Consider the following 11,487-nt stretch of genomic DNA (forward strand, 5'->3'; position numbering starts at 1 on the left):
CAATAAAAGTGACAAAATAATTTTTNTTTCGCGATGCTACTTGTAAATTAGCACCTTGTATGGAATGTTTACTTGTTCCCCTATTCCATTGTTTGTGAAAGAATTAACTTAGGAATTGATTTTCAGGATCAAACCCTTAGAATTATAACAAAACGATGGGAAAATAAGTTTCAAGTTGAGATAAAACGTATGGCTATATATTTATTAACGTATCAAAGTTCTGAGAGCAATACTTCTGCCTTGATAGGATAGAATGCCAGTCAAATTTTCTTACTTCAAACAAAACAAAAACACAAGAACAACAACCTCACTTGCAAGCTAAGTACCTATGTTTTATTAACCTTTATTATCATGAAAGGCAAATATGAAACAGTAAAAAAGAACACAAGTTCAAAAGAAGCTTATAATTATCTTTTTACAGCGATAAAAGCAGGGGCGGGCAATCATAACAAAACAGCAACATCCCAAGTGTGCTTAATAGGTTCATGTATCAATCCGCCCAGCGCTGGGCAAAAAACTTTGGGCAAAAACGGCGTTAACTGCGAAACTCGAAGTTTTGTACAACTTGTCATCGGCGGGTTTATTTAGGGCTCGGGTTAAGGGGCGTGCACATTAAATTTTGTTGAAAGAAAGGCACATCTTTATAAAGTACTTTGTCGAACTGTTTTCTTTAAATTTATTTAATGCAAGACTCGATGGTTTTGTTGTAGTAAATAAAACATTTTTAAGTTTAATAGAAATTGTTTAGATTTTCAAATGGAACTTAAACAAGTAAGCAAAAGAAGACACTTTGTGCCTAAATGACATGTGCATGACTGACCATTGGCTTTTTGCCTTTTGCCTCTATATGCGTTTTTTTATTCGCTGAAGTTGAGTACGAGTATAAATAGGAAAAATTTATTAAACAAAATATTTTTTTTACGTTCAACATATTCGAAATTAAATAGTCAAGTTGTGTGTCCTTCAATGTGGTAGAAAGAAGCTTATTATAATATTATAAAGCAATTTAATCTTTCAAAGACCGATTATGACGCCTATTTAGTATTTTGACAATATAAAGCTATAAAAGTTAATAAGAACTTTTGACGGCTGACATAGCCGCTGAAAAGTCGTAGCGTGTACACTCCCCTTAACAGCTATGCTAATAAAATGATATTGTTTTCTTCAGAAAGTGCTATTAATTAAGAAGTGTGACAGTCACATTTTATTAATCCAGCAACTCGGGAAGACGTCAGCTATTAATGTTCGAAACTCCGGCGCAAGGTGCGAATTAATGTTATTTATAAACACAAATAATTCACAATTTTAATGGCACTTTTTCATAAAACTTTATGCCAACGCTCTTTATTTAAGTGAGAGTTATGAATGGAAAGGTCTCTTAAAGTAAGTTTTTTAATTGGATTGCTTTTTTTAACGTTAAAACAACGGTTAGTCGAGATTTTATTGATGAATGATTTTATTAGATGGTTGAGAACTCGACTACTTACTGTGCCAGAGGCATTGATTGAACATATCTGTTTGCTTTGTATACATAGTATAAGTATAATTTACAGGTTTTTAGAAATATTTCAGTATATTTGGATACGTTTGCCTACTTACGACATACTGATTTATACTATTTATACCTACATCTATTCGTTTACATGCGAACTTTGTCACTTTTTCGAAAATAACATAATACTCGTATAATAGTCATTTAACAAAATTCCTACAGCTACAGGACGTTAGTCGTCATTTTATATGTGACTATGTGACATACATCCCTACATAACATTTTGACTATCCTTCAGAGCCCAAACTTTGTCATTACAAGAACCCACTTTTTGTCCCAGATCTCATCCTAGCACTACTAATGAATTTAAGCCTCCCAAACGCAGAAACTTGGGTGGCACGGATCCTGATAGGATCGCTAATTGAGGGCTACAGCAAAAATCCATCTGCCAGTTGTCACTTAAGGGCACTCGTGTACCTAAACTCTGGGCCGCTCTTTGCTACGGCGGCCTGGGAGGAAGGAAACTGTGGATGCGGTAGTTTTGCCAAGTCGCGAGTATGACGTCGCAAATATTTTTTGTCATTGAATCCATCTGTCAGTTGTCACTGAAAGGCACTCGTGTACCTACCTGAATTCTGGGCGGCTCTTTGCTCCGGTGGCCTGGGAGGAGGGAAACGGAGGATGCGGCGGTTTTGATTCGCCCAACGCGGTGCTCGGCCTCACAAAAATTACATGGGGTGAAAGTGTGTAGTGACAAACGATAACCATCCCTGACTGACAGGCTTTTGTGCTTTTTAGATGCAATAGAAACAAATCTATGGAGATTCTGGGGATTCGAGCTATCACTCGGCCTTCGGCTTCGTTTTTTATTTGCACTGGGCTCTAATGCTTTTTTTGTTCTTAAATAATTTATGGTGGTTTTTAAGATTTGTCATTAACTCGCCCTATAAAAATAACTAAACAGCATCTGCTTTAATTAATAATTTAAATAGGTATTCGTGGGAAGAACCTGGATGCGGCATCATAGGATCGTTCGTTATGGAAATCCTTAAGGGAGGCCTTTGTCCAGGAGTGGACGTCATTTGGCTGAAACGAACGAATGTGTTTTAAAGAAATGACAGCTTTGCCAGGCTGGTGTCTTTCTCTTAACTAATCAATAATGCTAAGAATTATAAAATATTTTAATAGGCTCTACAAAGAGCCAGGTCCACAAATTCCTGGCTCCTCGCCAAGCAAGGTGCGGCGTCGCCGACATTAGCACTGTCAACGCATCTCCTCGCGACTATAATGGCGGCCAGAGATTTCCCAAACGTGCTGTACGACCTACCAATTTGGATAAAGTTATCAAATTTTCAAAACTGCGTAACGCATTACGGGAGCTCGTTACGCAAAGTAATTATAATTGAAATCGTGGAAGCGTTTTTGAGTTAATTAGGTGAGAACTTGAACTGTGACGAAGTTTGGATTGGTGGGTTTATTTTGAAGTTCAATCCGAGGAACTATTCTGCTGGATAAATATGGACACGGATATACTCTTAGTAGGTTTTCGAGAAGATTCTGATAATTGACGGACTCAGAAATGAGGAGATCCGTAAACGAACTAAAGTCGCTGACATAGCCCGACGGATTAGCAAGCTGAAGTGGCAATGGGCAGGGCACATAGTACACAGAACTGACGGCCGATGGGGCAGCAAGGTTCTGGAGTGGAGGCCGCGTACCGGAAAACGCAGCGTGGGAAGTCCACCCACAAGATGGACCGACGACATCATAAAGGTAGCAGGAAAGCGCTGGACGCAGGCAGCTACAACCGGGTAACATGGAAAGCATTGGGGGAGGCCTATGTTCAGCAGTGGACGTCCTATGGCTGAGATGACGATGATGATGATGATGATGACGGACTCTTTCCATGGATATTGTAATGGTTCAACCACACCAACGCGTGCAGAGCGCCACCATTGCGATCATAGGCCAATGACAGGATTGACAAGTCGCGTGGAGTGCACGCGTTGGTGTGGTTGAAGCTTTAAATATGAATGGGACAAATATGCAAACTTCATATTCTTCATACCCTTCTCATTCTCATACCCTGTGGCCAGCTTGGGGAGTGGTGCCGACGCGTGAAACCTCCGCGGTAGAGGTTCTCCTTTTAGGTTTGATTTTCATTAAAAACTTGGTTTGACGTCCTGTCAGTTGTAAAGTATTCCGTGGATACGCTGGTGGCTTACAGGGAGTGTAGGTCAAATCCTCCATTTGCTTCTGGTAAGTTAGAGGGCCGTGCTCTTGTAGTAGAGACTAAATGACCTAATGATGATGAACAGAATGACCTGCGAGATTATATTATAATCTCCACGACTATGCATGTACCTATCCACTGCGTTAATTATTACTTAGAATCTTCTTAGTAACCACATACAGTGTCAGCCCAAAACTCCGCTACAAGTGTTGTCAGTAGCATTCATGAAATCTTCCTGCGTGCAATTGTTTGGGCACGTTAGGCACGACACTTAGAATGTTTATTCAATATAAAAAAGAACATACTTAAAAGGCAGAACGTAGTTAAAAAATTAGTAAAATTAAACACAGTCATTGTCAAAGTGTCTGTTTAAACCCTTATTAATTAGTATCGTAACATTCAGAAGTCTTTCAGTGTCCGCAGAATACACACTTTTTGTCGGCCGATAGTTTTGTTGGTCTGTTATCGGTATGGACATGTACGAGTCAGTACGAGTCTATGTACACCCATTACATCAATTTGGTATAGAAATAAACGCCAACAGATCTCCATCATCCTGTTTTCTAACCACTATGCCCCACATTTCCACGTTTTAAAGCATCATAACACCTAAATTAACAACAAACCTGCTTCAATCCCGCACTAACTAACTACAACACTAACGATGTACTGACCTTGCAGCACTAGTGTCTAGTAATGAAGACAGGCCCGCAGCACGGTAAAACTCATCACATCACTATAATGCCTAATTACGCGCCTACAAGTATGATAATTATTCAGCTGGGTGGCGCTGGCGACTGATTCTGGGATGTTGATAGAGCTGGTAATACTATCTTATATTTAATAACATTCGTTAGTTCAGGAAAAACGTTACAAAAACTTCGTAAGGACAGTTTCAGATTTGAAATTGAAAGTGCAGAGTGAATTTCATACGAGTTTGTTATAGGTAAAAATAAATGTAAAGTAATTATGCGTTTTGAAATCCATTCCTTACCTGTACCTAGCTATTTTCATGATTTTTATATTGAGACAAAAAATCTTTAAATTTTAATTTAATCATAATAGATTTTAGTGAAGGTTTTTCATGAATACAAAAACCAGATAAAGTTTCTATGACCGTAATTTAGAGATAGTTTGAAGGCTTATTCGCTAATCACGCTTTCAAAAAGGGCTATTAAAATCATGTGTACCTAGTTAATTTTAAAGAACACTGCTTACCCTAATTTGTTAAACAGAGATTGCAGATCTGTCAATAACTTTAATATAACCTCGCCATTTAACATCTAATGTACCACATTCTGCAAATAAATAATTTGAATTTGAATTAAAAGTGGCGTTTATCTACCCGCAAAGATAACTATTAAACTAACACTATTCGACGTTAAAACATCTCTACACAGTTCCCCCTAATAATGCCGTTTGACACGTACCAATTTTCGGTTCATTTGATATTAAAAGCTTTTCAGCACCGCTCCGCCGAGGGCTGCATCGACTATTCAGCTAAATAGTGCACTAGTGGGGGGTAGGGGGGAAGCAATTAGCAATATAACTGATATTGGCTACGCTCATGAGGTTCACAATATGGTGGGTTTTATTTGTGGGTTATTGACATTAATGATGTGTGTGCGAAGTACGATAAGGAAGCGACTTGATAATATCTAAACTTAAAACTATGAGGCTACTATAAACTAAAGTAAAAAGAATACATTGGGCATTTAAATGGCATAAATGTTGTGCCGTATAGTATACTCTTGGATTGTAATTTTAGTGACCTACTTTTTTTGTCAATCATGGAAAGGTTTATGACTCTTGACATTTTTTAATGCAAGTATGTTACCATAAAGATTATAAGTTGTAGTCAAGTCAAATTTACGAGTAATTGCAATTTTCTAGAAAACACAGTTACTTAAAAAGGACAATTACTAGTACTTTCTTTAAGTGATACCTAACAACTTAGATATAAGTTGATAGAACTCAAGCGAATGCCAAAAATATTTAAACCCAAAATACTTAGGCATTCAGATTCAAATTCTATAGAATTTAAATAAAGAGAAGCGAGATTCAAATTAAAATCTATAGAACCATTAAAATAAAAGCCACGAAATCCCGTAAAGCTTAATAAAATAATAGAAAAACTTATAAATATTCACAAACCGACTTAAACCTTTAGCGGACTGACGGATTCGTTTTTACTTATTCCACAGAAAATCTGCTTAAAATCCGTATTAAAAGAATCACTCGGAATTTATTTGGGGTGAGTCGTGAGTGGGGAGCGACGAGCGGGGTTTCAAAAAGGTTTCTCGAAGAAATTCTATTGATGTTACGGACTGTTCCCACGAATACAACACGTTTGTTGCAGGAACTGTTATTACAGTCGTGTTCACACGACAGTCCAGTTTTGTGGGGTCCTGTATTACTGGATTGAATACTGGATTGCCGTGGGAACAAGCCATTATCAAAGTTTTAATAGAGTGCATCAGAAACTTACCTAAATCCATCGATGCTGCCGTTGCTGAGCCCCATCCTTCTCCTGTTGCTTGGTCTTCATAAATCCTGGAATAAAATAGAAATACATTTGAATTAGGTAAATAGATTTTAAAAAATCTATTATTTATGAGTGTTTTGTAGCACTATAAGGTTTTGTCTGTCGTAAAACCGAAGAAAGGTCAAATTAATTAGTTCTCAAACGGATGAAATAAGCGGAAGATCATGTCTTCATTGCTAATGTAATGTCAGTCCAGTGCTAAACATAGGCCTCCACCAAGGAGCGCTACTAAGCCTCCTGCATTTTCTATCCAGCCATTGTCTTTTAAGGCTGCCGATACTTGATGCAAAAGATAAATCCGCTCGTCTCTCACCCCCCACGTCTCCAATCCGAGACTTCTCCTTATCTCTTCGCAATGGTCGCGATTCAGAGTGGTTACCCTTTGGATGTTGTCGTTGCGAATGATTTTAAATGTAAAAATTATTCAAATCGCGCGGATAAGGCGTCTGAGGCCGAGAGTAGTGACGTCTCAGACTTCGGCGTTTTTAGCGATAACCACGGGGCGATTGCCTGTTCGACAGTTTTCCGAAATTAGCTACCGTTTGACCTAAATCTTGGTTCAAACATGGATCCGCGCTTTGGGTTTAAGTAGATTATTGTATTTTTGGCTCATGGCATAATAGCATGGTTTAAACAGATAGAGGAAAACTACAGAAGTTTTCTGTCTCATTTTGATTCATGTATTCTAGCAATAATTGGGTTAGCCAGCCATATAAGGCTGCTCTTGCCATGAAATGATGTGGACATTGTCGCTTTTTATTTGATTTCACCGCAAAGATTAGGTGGACAAAGTATCATAAATGAATTAAAATTACCACATGACATTGGTTCAAATTCTTCCTAATTTTAAAATGTAGAGAGTTGGAAGATACTGAAAGTCAATAAAAAAATTTGTTTTGTTAAGTAGAAATGAAGGAAAAACTGAGAAACAACAATTTCCTGATAGAGATCTCAATAATTATTTGTTTTAGTTTTCCACTTATTTACATAATGCATAGGCAAGTATGTATAGTTTGTCAAGTGACGTCACAACTTGAAGGATAATCCAACTAATCTGTAAATGAATGTAGCGGTGAAAAAGCAGTAACTTCACAAAACATCAACTCATCCCTAATTGACTGTTCATATTAAATGCTCTTGTCTAGTCCAAGAGCCTGAAAATTAAGTTATTAAGTCATACAACGATCAGTAAGACACTATTGTCGTTGCGTGCCGAAAAAAAGTTGCACAAAAATGCTTTTTAATATAATATTTACTGATCCAATTGCACCCCACTTCCACAAGCTCTATGAAAACTTTTATTGTTATATTTTTTAGTAGACCAATTCTATCCATTATCTGAAATGGTCTCACAGAGCAGTTTCTTTCACATACGTTTTTTAACTTTTGTGGTTTTAGCCAGAAAAGTTTTTATGCAGTAATTTTTATTAGTTTTTATACCTTTGAATTTCCAAATAATAAGTCTATTTATTTAGCCAAATCTAAGTATCACAACAGACTATGCATTGGTTCAAGTCCTCACCTATTACAACTACATAGGCCTATGCTCTAGACGTAACCTACTTTAGCTTTTAACGTCCAAATTGTAAGCTGTAAACCATCACGGCCTGCCTCAATCGTGTGAACACTCAAGCCTGTCCCCTAGCCTACAATAGTACCGGTACAAAAACACCGGATGGGGCTTCAATTAGCGCAGAGGGCGCCACTGGGCCGTAATTAAGGCACGACAATACCACGCGGATATTTTTATCTGCCATAGTTTTCTGACTGATATTGTTACCGGATTTAGTTCGTGCTATTTTTGCTGGCAGAACTAGAGTTTTAGGGTTCCTTAGTTGATATTTATTCTTTAATCTTCACTACACATGAAGACTGATATTTATTCTACGTATGAAGACTAGCCTATGACTTAGTATGATGGAGTAATTGTGTATCCTTTTAAAACAATCTCCTGGATTAATAAAAGGTTTAATAAGTTCTCATTGTTTGCATGTCGAAAAATAGTTCATTAGTCCAGTCAATGAATGCCTTAACGACGGTGTAGAGAGAAATCCATGGAACACAATTTCTGACCTCGGGACTTTATTAAGCCTAGTTAGGTGGTGAACATAGCAAAAGTCCCCGCCCTTAGCCCTTGAGCCGGCAGGGAGAGGGGGGTTTAAAGGTACCACTTTTCGGTTTTTCGCTTAATCCTCGGAAACTATGCGTCCTAGTGACATGACAACTATGAACCAAAAAAAGCTTATTCAATTTGCTACAGGTGAGACCGTCAAGTTTTTCTATATCTTGTATAGTTTTTGCGGCATCTGCTCTAGAAGGTCTGTAAAATTGGAAATTTTATTGTTGTCTTACATGTTCCTTTCAGGAGAAAATCGACTAAATCAACATTGAGCAAATACTATAGACATCCGGGAGCATGTTAAGCCTAGTTCCATGGAGGGGACTGCACCGTGCGTATATTTAGACGAACCAATTAGAGCCACTTTTGACTCCTCATCATTCAAAAACTACTGTGCATTAACACTTCAAATTTGGCTCATGTGTTGACACTTGCAAGATGTACATCAGCTTCAAATTTCATAAATATACCTCACACGGTTATTTAGGTATAGACGTTCAAAAATCGATATTTAGAGCACTACTATCTATCTATCACATGTGAAATGTAAAAATTTACTGGTTTTTTATTTGTTCCTTTGTATTTACATAACTACCTTTCTGGATGCCAAATTTGAACCTTCGAGGTCATCTGGAAGTGGTTAGAATTTGGTCTATAGGTCAGACATGTAGATTTTTGGACGTCAATATCTAAAGAACCGTTTGAGGCATATTTATGAAATTTGAAACTGATGTATATCTTGCAAGTCTCAACACATGAGCCAAATTTGAAGTGTTAATGCACAGTAGTTTTTGAGTGATGAGGATTCAAAAGTGGCTCAAAGTGATTCGTCTAAATATACGCACGGTGTAGTCCCCTCGGTGGAACTAGGCTTAACATGCTCCCGCATGTCTAGAATGATTGCCCAATGTTGATTTAGTCGATTTTCTCCTGATGGGAACATGTAAGACAAAAATAAAATTTCCAATATTACAGACCTTCTAGAGCAGATGCCGCGAAAACTATACAATTTATAGAAAAACTTGTCAATCTCATCTGTAGCAAATTGAATATGCTTTTTTTGGTTCAAAGTAGTCATGTCACTAGGACGCATAGTTTCCGAGGATTAAGCGAAAAACCGAAAAGTGGCACCTTTAAACCCCCCTCTCCCCGCCGGCTCAAGGGCTAAGGGCGGGGACTTTTGCTATGTTCACCTCCTAACTAGTCTAAATAAAGTCCTGAAGTCAGAAATTGTGTTCTACAGTTTTCCATCTATAATGCTTTATTGACTGGACTACATTATGTTATGACTACATTTGATTAAACCAGTGTCAAGTATAATAAATAACATTACCTATATTGGATTATAATCCTTCATTACCATTGGTCAAGTCACTTCAATACAACCAATAGTGTTATTTAGGTTTCAATTTTTATGCTCTTTAGTTTTCAAGAATAGATGACACATTACTTTTCGAGATAACTATTACACTTTTTTATTTACTTTCATCTCCATCCGTTACAGTGCGAGTGATCGGCCTCAATTAAATACAAATCGGACTGAATATTTTTTTTAAAGCTTTCAAAGCTTACACGAAAAATCCTTACCTTTTTACCCAAAAGAAAAACAAACGAAATACATCCAGATCATTAAATGTATTCATTAAAAGGCCTGAATTTCAAAGGCGCCATTGTGATCAGCCATTAAACCGCCGCGCGCAAAAATGTACATCTCGATAAAAATTCAATTTTGCACCGCCTGCCTCAAGATCGTTGTCAATTCCTCCGATAGACAAGAAGGGTTAAGATGGCTGCCGATAAACAAAAAAGGCGAAAAAAAGTTAATTTAAACTTAAAGCGAGGAAACGAAGCGGGCGCCGGAAATTTTTTGATATTTGCGGATGAATATAGAGTTGGGAGGTGTGACAGTGAAGAATTCGGTGTGATTTGCGATTTCTGCAACTTATCCTGACAATGTATTAGTAAATTGCATGCAAATCACAAGAAACCATGATTGTTTTTAATGCCCTAACCATCATTGTGATCAAAAAATAAAACTCTATATAGATTACTCAAGTATTTGTTTCACTGTCATGACATACTGTTTTTAGAAAATACCCTACATTGAAGTTTAAAAAATCGTATTAAATTATAGTTGGACGAAGTTTTGTCCGTACCTATACAATACTGAGTCACATAAAAGGTTTTACAGGAAAAGTCTTTCCGCATTCGATTATACGAACTTTAAATTCAAAATTTAAAAAGTTTATTGCTTGTTACATTACAGTTTATAGTTACAAAATAGAGGTAGGTATAGGTACATGTGACGCCCTGCAATGTGTGCCTTTAATGCAAAATAAGACGATGGTTATTCAATTTTGGAATTTTACACAAAAAAAATATGTTAAAATCACAATTTCCTATTAACATCTCTATACAAGTACCAATGATCCCTTAACAAACGAAAAAAAGAAATCAGCGAAGACAATACAACAAGGGACATTCTTTAGTTAACTCCCCATTATAATTTACTCCTGATTGGGATCAAGTTGAAATTAAGAAAAAATAAAGGGACAAAGGCCCTGCTGATTGTCTTTTTTATCTAACGGCTTGATTCTACAAACAACCCCGTTCTGATCCCTTTGTGTGAACGAGTTGGGATTGCCCCGATCGATGGAGGAGTCTTAATAAACAGGGTTTTGTTTTGCCAATTTTTTTATCCTTAGTTGGAATAAACTTTTTATGAATTATGTTTCAACTAGCGGCTGCCCGCGACTTCGTACGCGTGGATCCCGTTTTACCCCCTCAGGGGTAGAGTTTCGTAAAATCCTTTCTTAGCGAATGCCTATGTCATAACATCTACCTGCATGCCAAATTTCAGCCCGATCCGTCCAGTGGTTTGGGCTGTGGTGCGTTGATAGATCACTATGTCAGTCAGTCAGTCACCTTTGAGTTTTATAAATATAGAATAATAGATTACCACCGAGCTATGCAGAGCAGGACCTGATAAATGACGATAAATTAATAATTTTACATAATTAATACAAACTTACCTACTTACTTGTATAATTAGCATTTCGACGGCTGAAATCTAATTAAGCACAGAATCATCTACATTC

This window comes from Ostrinia furnacalis, unplaced genomic scaffold (genome assembly GCF_004193835.3).
Source record: "Ostrinia furnacalis isolate ACB-3 unplaced genomic scaffold, ASM419383v2 OfSCF3905, whole genome shotgun sequence".
In the NCBI taxonomy this organism is placed as follows: domain Eukaryota; kingdom Metazoa; phylum Arthropoda; class Insecta; order Lepidoptera; family Crambidae; genus Ostrinia; species Ostrinia furnacalis.